Raw genomic sequence first — 21,012 nt, forward strand, 5'->3', positions numbered from 1 at the left:
TTGATGTTGCCAGCAGACATCTGAAGAGGAAAGTAGCTGTAACACATCCAGGCTCCTGCTTTATCTGACTCGTATGTAAATGGTTTGCAGTTGTAAGCTGATTTTTCATGAAAGGCAAAGGATAATAATTGTCAAAGTATTACTACAGGTAATGCAAAAATTATATTTGAAATAATGACCAAACACCTTTTTAATACTGTATTCATCTCTTTTAACTTTAGAAAATACAAATAATTGTAAATGGATGGCAGTGCTCATTATTGAGTGTTATTACATTATGGGTATAATTATTACGTTGTCCTAACAATTTTTTTATCTTGCGGATAACGTAATAAATGCCAATGACGAAAGTAGCTCTAACACATCCAGGCTCCTGCTTCACCTGACTGCCATTCCAACAGATCCAGTGCTGTGCCTGTCCAGTCACACATCATTCAGAAACAGGGAGACAGTGATCCAGTGTGGGTGAACAACAGGGCTTGTCCCTATTTGAGGGATCGGGTGAGACTGGGTGCACAATCCAGGTGTTGGCACCCTGTCTTCATCTAATGCCTCAGGTCATTTGGGAGAGCAGACATGAAGATGAAAAGGATCCTCTGCCTCCCCTCCACGCACTGCGTTTCTTGCTGCTGTCCATGGGCTTCTCTTTCTTGTCCAGCTGCTCCCCTGCCTTTATGCAGCCAAAGTCAGTCAGTGGAAGGAGGGATGGATGTGGATGTAGAGTCAGTGAGCAGGATAGAGCCACACTCGAATTAGCGCAGGTGTGGATGATTACTGCAGGAGACTGCATGACAGGGCAATATCCCATCCCCCTTTGGGTAGGATCTTTGACTCGAAAAATAACATCCCCCCAGACGCCTTTCCATGCTTGTTCATTGTTCATGTTGTCCAGAGTTGTGGCAGGGCTCCTTTACTCTTGCAGCTTTATTATTATTCTTTATTTATTAGTAGACACCCTTGTCCAGGGCGACTTACAAAATATAAGAACAATACAAAGTGCAATGCAGTGCAGTTCAAGTCAAAAAACATTTTACAAATTCAAATGTACACAAGTGAATACCAGATATACAAGTAAACAATATATGAGGTTGTGCCGTATTGTATTTGATTGGTCGAGTTATGTTTAATGGCCGTTAAAAGCGCTGGGTCCTACTGAGGAAGGTCGCCCGAGTTAGAGATCAGACGCGTCCACGGATGATGGCGATGTTGTTAAGATGTGAAGAAGCGGGAAAGAGAGAGGTGGTAGGGAGGGAAGAAAGAAGATAATTAAGTTGGTTTAGTGGGTGGAGATTTTGTCTTCTAGCGTTCAAGTACCAAGCTTAAAGGGAAGAGGACTTTTGGTTGTTTCTTTGGTTGGCTGTTATTGTCCTGCCGTGTGGCCTGCGTGCTGCAGACGGGAAGGCAGGCGGCATTGGCATTTGTGGGGAAGCCGGATGCTGTGGCTCACTCGGGTTTTGGGTCGAAGCTGATGCCGATCATGGGTTGAAATGAAGCCTCCGCTTTGCCGTGTTGTGTGGCCTGTTTGTGACTGCTGTGGATACTGAAGGCAGGACACGGGTGGGACTTGGATGATTTGGTTGTCTGCGGTATTGTTGGGTAGTGGAATTGACTGTATGGCGGACTCAGCTGTGAGACTATAACCTCGACATTATGAATTGATCCAAGGAGAACTGTGGAGAAGTATTGTGGGACATAAGGGTCTTAGAAAACAGCTGTGGGAACGATTTTGTTTTGTTCACGGGATAACTGGAATATCAATCAATGAGTGGCGGACGCATCTGGGTATATTAGTATGTTGCAGTCATTTGTGTTGTGGTGGGTACATATATGCTTGCTTTTATCTGTATTATTAGGCTGCCCTGACGTTAGGGTTTCCTATGAAGGTTTGCTAATTTGCACAATTTAATTGCTATGTTAACTGAAATGTTCTAACTAATGCCTGCATATGTATGTTTGCTGGTGATACGCGTATTTACACACGTCTAGAGTGGTTATGCTATTCTCTGGGTAATGTGCAAATATGCAGAATACTATAGCTGTGCTATGCTACACTTCCCTGTGAAGTCTTGCATATTTGCACACAATTCTAGAGTTATGTTAAATGAAATGTTCTAATCAATGCCTGCATATGTAGGTTTGCTGGTGATACGCGTATTTGCACACGTCTAGAGTGGTTATGTGATTGTCTCCAGGTATTTTGCGTATTGGTACATGGTGTCCTCTTTGAATTTTTGCCTATTTGCACATAATTCTAGAGTTGTTATGCTAAATGAAATATTCAAATTAATGCTTGCATATGTTTGTTAGCTTGTGATTTAGCAAATTTGCACATTTCTAGAGCTGTTATGCTAAGCTAATGAGATGTAAGAAATAGATAGTACACATGTTTGTGTGTTATTTGTAATATGATGAGGTGCACATTCCTAAAGTTGTGATATGCTTAAATATAAATTCGACCTTTACAGTGTATTGTCCTATCTTAAGCTTGTGAATGCCAAATAATGTGGGTGTAAAGGGTTTCACGGGGGGTTCTGTGGGTAGAAACATTGTTTTGCTACAGGGTCCTACGTAACTGGTTTTTGTATGGTCTTTTATTTCATTTGGTGGGATTAAAATGCTCACCTGGCGCCCAACATTATTTAACCCATACAAATTCTGTTACAAGGTCTTACATCCTGGATTGTAAGAGCTGATAAGTGCAGACAAGAAGTTAAGAGCTAAGGGAAAGAGAGAGGAAATCAAAATAAACAAGCAATAGGAGTACTAGTAGAGCAAAGCAAGAAGTATGACAATGTTGTATAAGTGTTATCTTGTAGGAATAGGAGAGTAAATGACTAAATTACAAGTACTCTCTGAAAGTCTTGAGTAAGTGCCAGAATGAGGTCAGACTCTGCTGTTTCGACTTCAATGGGCAGGTCGTTTCACCACTTAGGGGGCAGGGATGAGAAGGAGCGGCTCTGGAGGAAGGAGAGTGGAGAGGAGGCAGAGTTAGTCTTCTGGCGCTGGAGGAGCGCAGTGGTCTGGAGGGGATGTATGGAGAGACGAGTGACTGAAGGTAGCTTGGTGCAGTGTGGTCGAGACTGCTGTAGCGTAAGGTACACTTATACATTTCAATTAAAGAAGTGAATTTATAGTATCACCTTATCACGAATCCTGGAATCTTGTAGAACTCAATTTCTGTAATAATTGGACACAGACACCAATTCCAAAGATATAAATTGTCAAATTTATTCAAAAACAAAGACTAAATGTAGCACTACACTAATTATACAAAAGGGAAAAACTAATTAAAATTCAACTCTAGATCAACAAATCAAAGACAAATCACTTCCGTGACCAAATCAAAGACCATGGGATCGCATATGATAACACAAATCGTTAAACAAAAAAGGTTATAAACACATTGACTACAATACCGGTTAGTAAGACGAAGGTGAGTCTCTCGTTAGTATTTTTAGTCAGACATTAAATAACTACGCAGGTTAGTATTTATGTCAGGTAACTTCTCGTTATATATATATATATATATATATATATATATATATATATATCAGTCTCATTTACGTTTAGGTGCAGAGAAAGATCCTATCATTACTTGTTACCACAATTTCCTTTAACTGATTTTTATCCAATGATTAAGGATAGGCAGGGCCACCTATAATCTGGTGTCTATTAACTTGTGTCAATTTCAGACTAAACAGTTAAACAGGAATGAGAAGATATTTCTCGGCGTTGACAGATTTTATTTCTAAAATTATCAACAAAACAGTTTAATGCAACACAAATTTATTTTTAAGAAAACTAAATGATATTACACATTCTAAAGTTATGAATCACAGATTAACATTTCTAATTGATTTCTCAAATGTCATGAATCACAAACTCCAAACTGTTAAACTTATGTGAACTTCGTTGCAGAGAGGCCTCTCTGGCTTCGGGCTCAGATAACAGCACACGGCACGAGGTCTGTGTGGTTTGGAACAAAGGCAGTCCGGTTCGGCTTTGTCCAAGAACTTCCACTCAGTCGATGCACCTGGAAGTTGGGGTTTCGCGAATGTAGAGTCTTTTCCAAACAGATTTTCCACTGGTTTGAAGGCTCCAACGTTGTGCACAAAATCTTCTTTGTAAGCAGGGGTTCCACCGTAGTTACTTGAAGACAAAGTCTTTGAGGAAAGCAGGGCCCTGTTTGGTTCCAAGGGTCGAGTTTCTTAAGACTCAAATAGCTATTTAAATGACTGAACACTTGCGTATACAGTCGACTTAGTCAATTGTCCAGCTGTAAAACTCCACTGATCAGGTGGGCACAGGCGGGCAGCGCAGTCTGTTAAGTTCTTTATTTAATAAAGTCCTTTAAAATAATTCTTCGTACGGCTCAATCTCCTTCTCCCAGTTTAACTCTTCTGTTGCCGGCAAAGACTTGGTTGGTTTCTGGTTCTGGTTCTGGCAACAGAGCTACAGGTTGAGCTGTGGCAGTGAGTTACTGGTTCAGGTGAGAGAGAGAGAGAAAGAGGCCGTGCGCTGTTCTTTATACATCTGTCAGATCAATAGGTGATTGGTTTTTGAGTTTTTGAGATTGGATTTCAGTTTCAGCCCCCAGTGTCCTATTGGAGGGGGGCTTGATTTATGACTGATGTCAATCCATGCCATCTTATGGAAATGCCGGTTGGCCCGGGTTCGTAGCTCTGTGTCTGGATTTCGGCTCTCGTCCATTTCAAAGAGTTTTTTATTACCTACAGGCCCCTTTCTCCAGACATCTCATAGCAGGATTCCAAACTATTTGGCCTATTCTCGGTGCCATCCTCCCCAAAACTGTCACTTTGATGTAAACCAGTTCCAAGCTGATGAGTTAAGGAAATCTGATAACTTTGGGGGGGAGAGGTCTTCTTTAGATCAGTGCTAAAATGCTCTTATCAAAATACACCCAACATAACGCTACACTGCGTAAGTGACGGTCAATGTCTCGAACTGAATGCGTGCCGCTATCGGGAGCCAGTGGAGGGAGCGGAGCGGTGGAGTAGCATGTGTGAATCGGGGCAGAGAGACACCAGACGAGCCGCAGAGTTCTGGATGAGCTGGATCTGCGGGTAGTGGATGCAGGCAGGCCGGCCAGGAGGGAGTTGCAGTCGTCCAGGCGGGAGAGGACCAGTGACTGGACGAGCAGCTGAGTCGAGTTGTCGGTGAGGAAGGGACGGATCTGGCGTATGTTGCTCAGGAAGAATCTGTAGGTGTGTGTCAGTGCAGGCAGGACTGCTAATACTACAATTAATGGCCGCTTTGAATCTCAATACAGACAACGACCGTGCCAGACACACGCAGTTACTGAACAATTGCTCGCAACAATACTAAATGTAAATACAATGTAACCACTTCTGATTTACAGAAACTGCGTGTCAATCTAAGGACAAAGTGCGTTAAGTCAGTTGCTAATTTACCAACAAACATTCGCTATCGTTACTACAATACATGTGAAAATATAGCTAACTCTTAACCACGTAAACAATCAATGTATCTCTTAGCTAAACTAGAAGACCTGAAGAAACGATACTTAACTCGGGTGAGCTAGGCAACTCCTCTGCTGACTTGCCTGAGTGTCCAGGCTTGCCAGAGTGTACACCTTTGAGACAACTGTAGATGCCCTCTGCATTTGTGGATTGGGAACAGTCCATACACTTGAGAAATTGCTCGTACACATTCATGTCAGAGCCCACATAGCGAACACAGATCACACAGAGTTGTTCTTGCTTGAAACATTGCCCTTCTTCAGCTATCAGGCAGTGCAATCCCACATTGAGCTCATTCTGTCAGTCGCAATATATGGGATCTTGTTTTGTATTTCATGGATGGTCATGTAGAATGAGCCATACAGTTTCCATTGAATTGCTTGTCATATTTTGCAAAAAGCATAAAGCATAACTATAGGAAATTCCCTGTTATGTGACATTTCCTTTTCATCAGCCATCTAAAGCCCAGTCCTTGAAATTGACAGATAAAATATCAAAACATCTTCTCTGTTTTCCTTAACTGTCTTCTGAAGAGAGTTTGACTAGCGACGCTTCAATGAGCCTGATATGTTTGTGATTTAGTCATTTTTCCAAGTGAACCTTGCACTTCGAATGACTATCGCCATTCATTGGTATTTATCCAATCTCACAACCTTTTCTCTGTGAAAGTGTTATGCATGTATTCAGCCGACCAGAACACAATTATTCATGGATAACAGAATACTCTATTCCAGGGGTTCCCAACCCGGTCCTGGAGGCCCCCTGCCCTGCTGGTTTTTGTTCCAACTGATCTGTTAATAATATAATTGAGCCTTATATTGCATTGTTAACTCAATTAAGGAATCAATTAAGCAATTCAGATTTCGGTTGGATCAAAAACCAGCAGGGCAGGGGGGCCTCCAGGACCGGGTTGGGAACCCCTGCTCTATTCAATAAAAGGATATCGAGCAAGACAATGAAAATGATTGATTTTAACTTTTGAGATATGTTCCCAACTTCAGGCCCACTCAATTCATCCTCTAGTTCTAAATCAATCGACAAACCACCATCAACAGCAGCAGCTCTAACGTGACTTACATTTCTATCTGAGTACAGACATGCAGTTTGTGTGTAATTATTTCTGGTTCCTGTTCTGATTTGGGTCGATACGGCAGGAGCTCGGTGGTGTGGAGACGGGGGGGTTGGCAGCGGAGTGACAGACCGGACGGACGGCCACCGGGTTTGGCTTGATTTCTGCTTGGCTGCATAAGTGGGGTTAGGACCGCGGAACTGTAATTGTGCTAAGTATGAAGCTATTGCCCATGCGTTGATTGCTGACAGGACGAGATGCAGTGTAATTAGAAGTGTTAATGCTGTCTACATTGCTGCTATTCAGTATTTATTGCATTCAATGACTTTGACTTAATTGTTGAATTGCTGACTGTTAATGCTGTCTACACTGCTGCTACTCAGTAGCTTTTGAATGCAAATGGCCCTGTCTTAATGGCTGCTCATGTAATGAGATTTAGCGAATCTATTATGTGACGCATTCTGTGCTTCTGGGAATGATATTGTTGTTTAACAAATGTAAGGGTTGTGTTGCGTGTTGCATGGGTGGGCTCCCTTAGCGCTGCCCTGGTTTTATAGGGTGTAGTAGGAAGAGGGGGTTTAGCTTCCCAGTATTCCCTACTGCGTCCTAGTAACGGTGTTCATTTAAATTGGTAAATGTAATTATTTGCCTGGTAAACCGCCGTTACAGAGTGATTTCCACACTGACTGCAGAATTTTCTTCTGAGCTGGAGTTTTGTGAAATCCTTTATTTTACACGCCCGCAATTGTACTGTGTGTGCAGAGGACATCTCAAACTGCATACATCACGACTTACCTCGCACCTGAAGAACTGCATGTCTTTCCCTGTGTGTCTGTGAACGAGGTCACTGTCTTACTGTGCTACGGTGCTGTGCCATTGTTCAACCCTGATACCGAGAAGAACAGAGTCTGATATGAACCAGTTTGATACATTATACAAGCCCCCCTAATATTCAATTTTCCTGTCCAGTTGTCTTCCACTGATCCCGGGACAGACATGTGGGCCCTGTTAGCTTTCTCTCCCGTGGTCTGAGTAAAAGCGCCTGGACTTTTCAAAGCCTCTTCTTGAGGTTGCCTCTTGGACCTCTTCTGTGCAGCTGCTCGTAATCAATTCCTTTGCATTGACCATGCATCTCTCTCTGGATTACACTGTGAAAAAAACCCTGTTATTTTTACGGTAAAAAACTGGCAGCTGTAGTATAACATGTACAATGTATAACACAATACAGAATTCTTTTTTGTCAACTGTAAATTTCACAGTTGATAACACTGTTTACAGTAAATTACTCTAAAAATTGATATTTTGTAAACCTTTTTACAGTAAAAACATCTATAATAAAAGCGGTTTACAGTGAACTATTTTAAAACCACAAATATACTGTAAATCTAATTACAATCTATTTAAGTGATAAATACCGTACAACTGTATGATGTATCATGTTTTTTTGACCAGCAGCTGTAGATGCCAGTAAGCTCTAGAGTTTGCCAAACCTGTTTATTTTTCAAAGAGAACATTGGCAGTGAGGTTTACCGTTACAAATGGCCATCAGACATTTTAGCCCTGACCCAGGACAGCCTGCACCGTCCTCTGTTGTCCTCACACACTCAACCGAGAGAGAACTTAAAGAATATATATACTGAAAAATGTGTTCAAACCCCAGAACACTAGAGATGAATACTCCACAAGTGATGGTAGAGAAGATCGCACTCAGTATAAACAGTAACGTTATTAGGTTGACTAGAACAGAGGGCTGTACTACGAAGCGAGGTAACTGGCTTATCCAGGTAAGTTCAGGAGTAAGTTTGCGAGGTCGGGTGTAACTTCCCGGTTAACCCGCACTGCGAAGGTGGATAAGTTTTACCCGAGGTGTGCACTCATGGCAATATACACGCATCTCTACACTGTAATCTTCGTGGTTAACTCGGTGTTACTCTCTATAAGCACCGCCTCTCCGCCCACAGTCTTGTCGAGAAAAATGCTGGCACATTTGGAAGACCCAATTGACATTGGGCATGGGTTGTGAGAGGCTCACTCCGCAAGGCAAGGGTGTGTAGAGACCGGGCAGCTCCTCTATCTTACCCCGATGATGCTCTCTATGAAAGATATTGATTCTGATCCGAGGGAATTCAGTGTCTTTGCCAGCTTCTAGGGCCAGACGTGTCAATGCCACTCGCCGGAGTGATGCCCTCACTGTTGTCTTGCTGTGCGGTATTCTGCCAGCGGACACTTCATGTATCCCATCGGTGATGCTGCACATCTGAGCAAGAATACTGTGTGCTGTGCAGCTCGCAAAGTGGCTCTTGCTCTCTCTAAACTGCTGGATGCATGTGTTGTGTCCCTGGCCATTTAAGCCTTCTAAAGATCAAAGAGGCTTTTTATGCGATCACAGGTAATTCGCAATTTAAAAGTACTTGATCTATTTTCAATATGCATATGCTGGGCCTATATACACAACACATTTCTTTTCCATATGAATCCCGAGGGTGATTGGTGTGATTGACTACGCATATCCCCATTAGAGCACCCCTGGGAGAACATGAGGGGGATTATGGGAATAGGAAGTCATTTCACAGCATCAGTGTTCAGGTGTTTGATCATATCGTATTTGATCTGACATGTAGGCTAGTCTACCTTATTTTCTCCTTAAAACTTCTACTTGCAGGTGCGCTTTCCACTGGGGCTGCAGCTGAAATGATTGTTAGAATGAAGTTATTCTACACAACAGCATTCAATTCATACAGGCAGCCCTACAGCCTGGGTGCTTTAGTAGATCTTAATTAATTAACAGTGAGTAACGGGTCAATTGCAGAGATGTAGCCCATGTGTAGGCTATAATTGAATTATCCTAATTGTTGTCACATATTTAGACAGACAATTTTACGTGTCCTTACATCTCAATCATATTACAAATAAAAGAAGAATCTGTGAGACAAAATCAAAAACATATGACAAGAACACTGTTCTTACGATTGACTTTGTCTGCAATGCGCTGCCAACAAGCCTCCCTGGCTTTGTTGGCGCCACGGTGTTACATTTATCCGCTAACCTTTCTTTAAGCCCTCATATCCTGACATTAACAGCTGCATTATTCCGGGGACAGTCCGGCGCACAGACACTGCGCACCCACTTCACGCGAACTAACTCCAGTTAAGTTACACCGAGTCAACTAACTGACATCTTAACCACCGTCGTAGTACCGGTTAACACCAGTTTAGGTAATCCGAGCTTGTCAACCCTGACTTTCCTCGATAACCCCCAGTTAAATCTGAGTAGGTTAAACTCCCTTCGTAGAACACCCCTCAGCTCTAATCTAACATGTTTGTTCAATAAACAGGGATACAAAGTGAATTGTATGGCCGACTGGCCAGCTATGGAGAAATCAACGAACCCTCAATGGATGAGTTGGAGCAGTGCTGTCCAGGGTTCTAAAAAAGCCCCCGCTTCAGTCTTGACAAAAATGCATTCACCAATTGCTCTTAACAATTAGGCTAACAGAATAACAACAATAGGAAGCAGAAATGTGCGAACGTGATTCTCACGACCGTATCCTTATGTCACCTCATAAGGTTTAATAGCCGGTTAGACAAGTCCATCTTTAACATGTCTCTCTCCACTCATGATCAGAGAGATCTTTGATGAGGGTGAGGACTCTTGGTGTTGACTGATAGTTGCTTCTTGTTTTTCTTTGTTTCAACTTTTGTGCCCTTCTCTGGATTGATGCTGAAGAAACCCCTTTGTGAACACAAGAAATCATAATCAACCACTATATACAGTGATTTGTTCTAAAGGATGAAATGAATAGTTTTTATTTACCTCTGAAGGAACTCAAGTGTGGAGCACAGACCCACAGGATAGTGGATATTGAGGCAGAAGTAGCTTCCAAATCCTCAAACAGATGGCAGAGATAAAGGTGGGATTTGGTGATTCACAACCATGCGGTCTATACTCCGCATGAACTGCCTTGAGGCATAGCTGGAGGTTGATGCAGGTTAGAAAATAGATCACAGCAAACAAGTCATTAGTAACATAAGAGTGATCTTAAGAAGTGCTAGTTCTGGTTCTTCCACATCCAGTGGTATTTTCTCCTCCATGTGACTGTAATACATCCTCCTGTTTGCTGGTTCAGATCTACTTAATTCATTTTAAAGCACAATCCCAGTGAATTGCTTGTTCTCACCACAGGGAAGAAGCTGATGGGTTATACTTGGAGAATCTATTACACTCATATGGAGGAGAAAATACCACTAGGGAAGAACCACAACTAGCACTTTAAAACATGACAGTACATTTTATGTAATATTTCCTTAAATTAGCTTAGACTCCTACAGTAAAACTAAATATCAACTTACCACATACAATGAGGCATGGTGTCACAGACAAGTTTTCCACTTGTACTTCTGTTGCCAGACATGTTTCTTCTACATAGTGGAAGAGGTTCTACTCTTTTTCATCAAAATAGGAGAGAAGAAGGAGCACCATATCTTTGACATCTTCTGAGCAGCCCTCCGATTGTCCTCTCATAATTTCCAGCTTAGTGACAGCCTGCAATACTCGTTTGCTCTCGTCTGCACAAATGGTTCTTATAAAGTCTAAAAGCCGTTTTCCCTTTTTTTCTACACTGGTGAGGAAAGTATCCTTTAGTGATACCCCAGTGAGCTCTTGGAAGTGGACTGTCATGCCAATCCTCCATGAGGGATTGTAGATCTGCTCCCTTGATTATCTCTTTACGTTGGGTAGTAGGTGCACTTCATACGATTTTTTTTCCTCGTCTGGGCTGAAGTTAGTCTGTTCACTGAGCACCTTCATTTTGTCTTTCTTCTCCTTTTGGCTTTCTGGTGTCTCATTCACTGGCATGAATTTCATGTCCCACTTTATGCAGCTATACGTGTCCTGAACAGCTGCCTTTTGTTCAGCTTGGACTTCCTCTGTGTCATACTAATCTGACGCCCATTTGCGCTTCATTATCCTTGGTGCTGAAGACCGCTTCACACTTTCGATTCGGGCTTGTAACTGCTTGACTAGTGAATGATACCTGGCTCCCACCACATCCCCTTCTATGACATCTTGCAGTGACTGTGGATACTTGGCAACCATTTTTTAACAACTTCTGTGGAGGCTTGTTTCCTGGGAGAAGCACAGGCATTCATCTCCGATGCAATAATCTGGATCATTTCTCTCCATAACTGTGGGCTTGGCCTTTTCCCCCTCTCCAAACACTGCATCAAGGCTTCAGGAAACTTCTCCCATGGAACATGGAAGCTGTCGACCCAATCTGCAGCAGCAATAGAGCAGCTGGGCGAGGCAGGGAGTGAGGAGCATGTTGAGGAAGCTGGAGAGGTTAATGCTGACGGTTGTGGATTTCAGTGCTCTGTGCTGTAAAACAAAAATAATGAAATTAACAATGTATTGAATTATGTTTTATCTTTGGTTATACTTAAAACTAGTCAAAATGCACTTACTGGTTTCTTTCCAATAAGTTACCAATTTTCTTGCTTGAATTGGCCTTAGTACTGAAAGCAGATCAGCTTCTTTGAAGTTCAAATCTTCAGTGGTCTCCACTCCCAATGATTGTAGTGTCTCCTCTCCATGAATCTCTATATTTAGAATGGAGGCTGGGAGGTCTGGCAACACCTTAGTAATGGTACTGCATATTATGCTTTGCTCTGCATCATCCATTTCTGAGTATGAAAGGGTGAATAAAGCTCAATTACACATCAATCACACCAGAATGACAGCCCAAGGCATTCATTAATGTGACCGCACACTGTGTTTCAATGGAACTATTTGGTATCCATCCTTCATGTAAGATGGCAATGGATAAAAATCAATCAAGTTATTGATGTTCAGACACTGCATTTTTTCATTGTCTTTCCTTACTGAGTAAGGAATTCTGCTATGTACATTGACACCAGAAAATGAACGGTGTCATTTTTTTCCAAATAAGCACTAGTTCACCAAACTCCACAGAATCAATGTTCCCTGTAACAAGGAATTGTCCTCTCTTGTATGATGTTCCCTTATACAGCATTTCTACTGTGACCCTTGTGTTACTCTCAGAGAAGCCAAACTGTCTGACTGCATCTTGAATAGCTTTGCTGTACAATGCTGTGTAAAATGGAGAACCACCTTCAACTTGCAAAACCGCTTGACCCATTGATCCCGCTGAAAGGTAAGCCTGGAACATCTGATGTGTTTCATTGAGAGTAAGACAGAGGTTTTTGTAATTTTTCAAATTCCTTGCACATCTCTTAAAATAACTGTGCTTACTTTCAAAGTGCATTGTCCATAGTCTCATCAAGGGGCCGAATTTCAGAGTCAATGCTGGGTAATGGTGTAAAAAGTGATGTTTTGGTTTCAGATTACATTCTGGAAATACAACTTTTCTTGACTCTAAATATTCTTGAATAACAATATCAAAATATGCAATCTGAGGCACAGAGATTCTCTGAGCACATACCATGTCCACAATGTCTTTCAGCTGCAGAGTCCACTGCCACACATCATCTGATGTATCTTTTCACTCTTTCACCAATTAGGAGAGGCAGCAGCCTTAGACAATTCCAGTTTTGTATGGCCTGACCTGAGAGTTTAGCTGCTTGAGGGTTGACCTCACAAGGCTTTGTAGAAGTATCAGCGCCACAGTATTTGAACTGTTTAATGCGGTGATTCAAAGTGGAGTAAGTGAACCATGCCTTTTTCTTTATCAAATTCTTAAGATACAGTGCAACATCATAAGACAAAACCCCTTCAAAGATGTCATGTCCTAGACAAGGTAGTAAGCCTGGCTGACAGACATTTAAGTATTTCAAAGAATTGAATACTGACTTGAACTTTACTCCATCCACATCTGGATTATCTCCAGTCTGGAGGCGATCAACAGCAGAATTGTAGCTCCCAATGGTGCACAATGGTCCGCACAGATTTGGATCATCACCCTGAAATTCAGATCGGGTTATTAGGCAGTACCTACAGAAATGTAGTGAGCGACTGAAATTTTCTGTGAAACCACCAATGCAATGCGAGCCCAAATTATCTCCAGCAATGCAAAACAATGTTTCTTTTACTGTTTCATCTGATATTACAATCCCATTCTCCTCCAATTCCTTTGTCTGCTAGTAATTCAGAGAACACCTTAGCATGCCTAGATCCTTTTTTGTGGAGCAGAGTTTAAAACCTGTATGCTCGTTTGTGAGGAGAGTTTATCCGTGATGAGAGAATTCAATATACAGCAGCACTACGAGACTAAACGCAGAGAAGTATTGGGTGTTTGGAGAGAGAGAGGCTGCACAAAGTGGCTGAATTAAAAACAAACTACAGCAAACCATGTGTAGCAGGTGGCTACAGTTTAAGACTAATAGGGTTTCTCAGTTTGATGCATTGTTTCCTAATTTCAATCGGTGTCCTAACTGACTAATTGTCAAGTTATTGCTATTTAAACTTGCTGTTATTTTATGCGAGAGACGCTCTTTCACAGACATGGGGCCTCTAGCAGCGCTGGTTTCTGCTGTTGCTGGTAAGCCTGGCTGCATCGCCTAAGTATTGTATTATATTCTGTTGAATCCCATCTATACTAGTACCTAATGTCTATTTATAAGGCAAGACTGGGTGGAGCATCTTGCATCCTGGCTATGGTTACCCAAGGTCAATGTTTTTTATTCTCTTGATGTTAAGCAGTTGCATTTGAGATGAATTGTTAATTGATGCTTGCTAGAATCAAAACAATATGCAATATTTTGGTTCGTTGTTCTTTTGTATTTGTACTGGTGTTTGGTCTCACGTGTGGTTATATTGTATGTTTTTTACTGTGATTAGTTTGCTCTGTTTAAACTACTATTTTCGATTATTCTTTTGGTTTGATGAAGATTGCTGCTCGCTGCGCAATTACAAAAGGAGAATTTGCATGCTCTTATCAAGACCTTTGGAGATGATGCAGTATGCAAGTCGTTTTTAAGTGATCCAGTCCTGCATCAATGACACACTTTGGCACAGTTCAGGCCCATTGGCGATGCAGTCCTTACTACAGCGCCGGTGTTCTTACAAACTGAGCTTCCCTATCAGGATGAGCTGCCCGGTATCTGAAAACAATGGGCTACCAGCTGGAATGAGCTGCCCCGTCAGTGCACAGCCATTTTCAGATCTCTCCAGAGATGTTCAATCGGGGGTCTGGGCTCTGGCTGGGCCACTCAAGTACATTCACAGAGTTGTCCTGTAGCCACTCCTTTGTTATCTTGGCTGTGTGCTTAGGGTCGTTGTAATGTTGGAAGATGAACCTTCGCCCCAGTCTGAGGTCCAGAGCGCTCTGGAGCAGGTTTTCATCAAGGATGTCTCTGTACATTTGCTGCATTCATCTTTCGCTCAATCCTGACTAGTCTCCCAGTTCCTGCCACTGAAAAACATCCCCACAGCATGATGCTGCCACCACCATGCTTCACTGTAGGGATGGTATTGGCCAGGTGATGAGCGGTGCCTGGTTTCCTCCAGATATGACGCTTGCCATTCAGGCCAAAGAGTTCAATCTTTGTTTCATCAGACCAGAGAATTTTGGTTTCTCATGGTCTGAGAGTCCTTCAGGTGCCTTTTGGCAAACTCCAGGCGGGCTGTCATGTGCCTTTTACGGAGGAGTGGCTTCCGTCTGGCTGATTGGTGGAGTGCTGCAGAGATGGTTGTTCTTCTGGAAGGTTCTCCTCTCTCCACAGAGACACGCTGGAGCTCTGTCAGAGTGACCATCGGGTTCTTGGTCACCTCCCTGATGAGGGCCCTTCTCCCCTGATTGCTCAGTTTGGCCGGGCGGCCAGCTCTAGGAAGAGTCCTGGTGGTTCCAAACTTCTTCCATTTATGGATGATGGAGACCACTGTGCTCATTGGGACCTTCAATGCTGCAGAAATGTTTCTGTACCCTTCCCCAGATCTGTGCCTCAATACAATCCTGTCTCGGCAGTCTACAGACAATTCCTTGGACTTCATGGCTTGGTTTGTGCTCTGACATGCACTGTTAACTGTGGGACCTTATATAGACAGGTGTGTGCCTTTCCAAATCATGTCCAATCAACTGAATTTACCACAGGTGGACTCCAATCAAGGTGTAGAAACATCTCAAGGATGATCAGTGGAAACAGGATGCACCTGAGCTCAATTTTGAGTGTCATGGCAAAGGCTGTGAATACTTATGTATTTACTTATGTGCTTTTTTTGTTTTTTATTTTTAATACATATGCAAAGATTTCAAACCAACTTCCTTCACGTTGTCATTATGGAATATTGTTTGTAGAATTTTGAGGAAAATAATTAATTTAATCCATTTTTGGAATAAGTCTGTAACATAACAAAATGTGGAAAAAGTGAAGCGCTGTGAACACTTTCCGGATGCACTGTATGTGGAGTGTCATTACACCATATCCTACCTCCTTTTGAGTACATGATTTATTAAAAAAAAAAAAATACTGTCCCCCCCTGTGACCAGCAATGCAAAATAGTCTGCTGGGCAGTAGGCCTACTTCTCTATCTTCTAAGCTACCTGTGCTCTCCCAGTCAAATCGCAGTAATCAAGTGTATCATGTTATAAATATTGGGGGTCGGAGGGGGGGGTGGGGTTGGGTAAGTGCTAGATCTGATTATTAACCAACCAAGTGCACTTTAGCAATCCCCTACAAACACTTTAGCAACTGTAGTACACATAGCTGCAATCTACAACCAATTAGTACCATAACAAACTCCTAGTACACCACAGCAACCACCTTGTGCACCTTATCAAACACCTAGGAATACCATACCAACAACCTGTACTATCATAGCAACTCCAAACACTGCACATTAAGTGTCAGATTAGACCCATATTCACAAGGACATTACATAAAATGACAGTACATTGCAGTATATTTAAATACATGTTTTACCTTGAAATCAACAAATATATACCAGATTTTTAACATTTTGTTTCTGTAGAAATAAAGGTATGTTTTTGCTTAATGGTAAAAGGTTTTATACTGTAAATTTAAATGTACACATCAGCAAAATCTGTAATTTATACAGAGCAATACCATACATTTAGGGTAATTACTTGCTTGTGACATTATGGTATTTTCCCATTCATTTGACCAGAATCGTATATGTTAACTGTAAAATTATGTGTTTTCTATATATTGTGACAGTAAAAATGAGTTATATGCTTCTTGATTTAGGGTAATTCAGTGTATCTATTATGGTGATGTACTATTTTATGTTTTATGTTCTTTTACTGTTGCTATTTGTTTTGTTGTTTTTGATTTTTTTAAACTAATTTCTACAAACTTTTTTACAGTGTATTTTTATTATTATAAAGGGAAGCAAGAACTGACAGGGTCTTGATCAGGTGGTCCTCCATCCACACCTTGATTGACCTGGCTGTGTGGCATGGAGCATTGTCCTGCTGGAAACACCAATCCTCAGAGCTGGGGAACATTGTCAGAGCAGAAGAAGCAAGTTTTCTTCCAGGACAACCTTGTACATGGCTTGATTCATGCATCCTTCACAAAGACAAATCTGCCCGATTCCAGCCTTGCTGAAACAGCCCCAGATCATCACCGATACTCCAACAAATTTCACAGTGGGTGTGAGACTTAGTGGCTTTTAAGCCTCTCCAGGTCTCCGTCTAACCATTAGACGACCAGATGTTGGGCAAAGCTGAAAATTGGACTCATCAGAGAAGATGACCTTATTGCAGTCCTCTACGGTCCAATCCTTATGGTCTTTTGCAAACCTCAGCCTAGCTCTTCTTTGCTTCTCATTGATGAAGGGCTTTTTTTCTAGCTTTGCAGGACTTCAGCCCTGCCCTTAGGAGTCTGTTTCAAACCGTCCTCACCATGCACTTCACCCCAGCTGCTGTTTGCCATTCTTTTTGTAGGTCACTTGATTTCATCATATGGTTGTTGAGTGACATTCGAATGAGTTGGCGGTCATCCCGGTCAGTGGGGAGTCGTTTTTGCCCTCTACGGTCTGTAGCTTTGTTGTCCCCAATGTCTGCTTCTTGACCTTGTTCTTTGAAATTTTAAGGATGGAAGCAACCCAGGCTCACTGTATCTCTCTGCCAGTAAAGCCAGAATTGAACACTTTTCCTCACTCAAAACTTTCCTTTTCAACTCTCTTGGCATGGTCAATAGTTTTTTTATTCCAATTACTTTTAGGGTATTACTAGCACTGTTTTTGCAATCCAGCTGGTCCTATTGCAAGAGGATAGTAATGACCACAGTAGTGGTTTTTATACTTTTCCTCGTTAAATAAGATTTGGTTCAGGTGATCACCTAATCAGCAGCTCATTCAGTAGAATGGGGTGTGCCTGTATTAGAATTCAACAGACACACGAATGGAATGGCTGCCATGCATGTAGAGATTCTGATTTAAGAATAATTTGCAGTGGTCTCTTAATTTGTTCCAGAGCTGTACATGTTATTAATATTATCTTCAATACATTTGCAATACTAGTAAAGAACTACAAAATAACAAACTAATACTAGCCTAAAATGTAATCCTCCTTAGCTTTATAGCTCAGTGTTGTTATTGAAGCTCAGTGTGTGTGCAGTGCAGCTCCTCACAGGCTGTGTCCCATTTCACTGCCTTCACCCTCAGCACCTGCAGTAGGTCTCAGCTGCAGCAGTGCAGTCTCTGTGCAGTTCAGCTGAGGGAGGTTTTTGTACGACTGTGTAGCACGGTGTGAACACACTCTTACTGTTAGGATAGTGGAAACTCTGACAGTAGTAATCTCCTGCATCTTCAGACTGGACTCCACTGATGGTCAGAGTGAAGTCAGTCCCAGATCCACTGCCACTGAATCGCTCTGGGATCCCAGACTGACGGGTAGTGGCAAAATAGATGAGGAGTTTAGGAGCTTCTCCAGGTTTCTGTTGGTACCAGGCTAGGTAGTGCTTGCCACTATAAATGTACACTGCACTGCTGGTTTTACAGTTCACAGTGACCGTCTCTCCTTGTTGAACAGATTTGACTTGTGGAGTCTGAGTCACTGTAACCTGTCCTCTGGTTTCTAAACATAATACACATATATTAAGTTACTGAGAGTTTGAAAATATACACATGTATTTTTAATCGTGTTATATCATGATTTTTCCTTTTGGCTTTAATAAAGCTTTTTTACATTAAATACATGAAGAAATGTATTAGTAAATAATTGATATGTTGCAAAAATAGGAACACACATCTAAGAAAATAATACATACAAAATTACAGTTAACACATTTCTCACCCTGAGTGCAGATGGCGAGAGCCCAGATGAAGATGGTGATGAAAGTCATTGTTGTTGTGGATTGTGTTGCCATGAAGGGCAGCTCTCAGTCATGAAGTGTTAAACTCACAGGGCTATAAACACTCCCAGAGCACTGAAGCATGTGCTGCCCATGCAAAGTGGCTCTTGTATGCAAATTGTTTTCCTGGGTACAACAGTCTCTTGTAGTCCAGCAGTGCTGCGAACTCAGGCTGGATGCTGTGTGTCTGACAGAGTGAGATGAGCAGTTTAGGATGAAGTCTCCAAAACAACAGGACTAGAAAACAGCTTTATGAGTCATAGGTTTTATATGTTACCTGAGTAGGACTAAGCCTTTTCAAGTTCATTTAATTTACTCCATCAGTCAGTCTTCAGTAATAGTATAGGACACTGTTTTGTTTTGAATTATAATAACCTGTATTACTATGTATTCATGACTTGATGAACCACAGAAGTGTTGTCTCCGTCTTGTGGTCACTCCAATTTTTTTAAACATTTTTTTTATCATGCGGATAACGTAATAAATGCCAATGACGTAATTTCATTATCGGGAAAAAAGTTATGACGTTATCAGTAGGGGCATTTTATTATGTTATTGGTAAATGTACTACATTATGAGTTTTATTAAGTTATCCTAGAGTTATCTTTCAAGTCGGAAGCACTGCCCAAGGGGGAGGGGTTTCTGTGCACTTCTGTAGGAACCTGATGAAAACGTCACTCTATCAAAGCTGCCATTGGCCCCTGCGCTCGTCACTCAGAACAGGTCCTTTCCACTTCCTGTTCTGTAACACGTGACGTCAGCGCAGGTTCGTTTTCTTTTGCTATTTCGCTGGACTAGAGAACGTAAGCTCTCTGTGTCTGTGTTTGTAATAAACATTCAAACTGCATATTTCGTCTGGTTGGCTCACTTCATAGTGTTGTTCACCACTGTTTTCGTCTATGTCTTATGTGTGTTTAGTTTTTATTGATAGCTAATCCCGATTCTGTCCCATCCGCGCACCGGAGGTCTGGCTGCATTTTCTGTTTCAGTTTCGTTCACAAGAATAGTTTTTAAAAATACTACTCGTGTTTATATAGTGCTATATATATTCCGACTGCTTGCTCTGTTGGTTGTTTGTCCACAGGGCTTTTTCCTCCACAGCAGGAGTGCTAGCAGTGGCAGTAAAATCCGAGGCCTGGCTGCCCAGCCTGAGCCTCGTGTGTCGTAAGAGATCTCACCCACGTGAGGTGCTCCTCAGCCGGCTTGTGCCCGCACTACAGCCCGCAGCTGTGACTGTAGGAGATCTCGCTGTTTCAGTTCGCTGAGAACGAGCTCTGCTAGCCCTCCCGGTCCGTTCGTGTAGACCTCGGTTTTAGATCCCACTACGGCTGGTAGTCTACTACCCTCGGACCCCACGGACCCCGGACCTGGCGTCACCCGGTGTCGCCAGAAACCCTTGCACACACGATGTTGTTAAGCCTACAGGCCTACGCGGCGCTTGTATCCAACACCCAGTGCTCGCATACACAGCGTTCTGTCTGGCAACAGCAAGGTTGCGTTTGATGTTGCAGTGCCCCCGTGTACATAAACGTTGCCGGGTGGAGACGCACTTACAGCGGTGGGCCCACAAGGCGCACCACTTGTCGCAACGGCGTTTCAGTTGTTGTGTGCCCCTGGTGCAAACCCTGACCGGCGCCCCGCTGCACGTTTCCCTGTTCACGGATATTTGGCTGTGACTTCCAGGTCCACCGCGGCCTATGTCAGAACCCAGAGTACGGCTGAAGCGGGCCTGGTGGACACGCGTGTCTCTCCCTCTTCTGACTCAGAGCTCGCTTCAGGGTGTCCCCTCGCCAGAGGCTGCTGGGCCTCCTAGCGGTAGCATCACAGACCCTCCTTCTGGGCCTCCTCCGATTGAGGACGCTGCAGCGGTGGTTTGAGTCTTTACAGATACATCCTCGCCGTGATTATGCATGCCGAGTCACAGTCACAGGGAGGCGCTCCGTTGGTGGCGGAGCCCTCACAGTTTGACCCTCGGTGTGTCCCTGGGGCCAGTCTACCACCGAGCAGTCATGACGACCGACGTATCCAAGCAGGGTTGGGGAGCAGTCTGCGACGGACGTGGAGTCCAAGGCAGGTTGGACTGAACCAGCATGGGCCCTCCATATCAATGTCCTGGAGTTACAAGCAGTACTCCTTGGACTGCCTCACTTCC

This window comes from Amia ocellicauda, chromosome 13, assembly GCF_036373705.1.
Source record: "Amia ocellicauda isolate fAmiCal2 chromosome 13, fAmiCal2.hap1, whole genome shotgun sequence".
Taxonomy (NCBI): domain Eukaryota; kingdom Metazoa; phylum Chordata; class Actinopteri; order Amiiformes; family Amiidae; genus Amia; species Amia ocellicauda.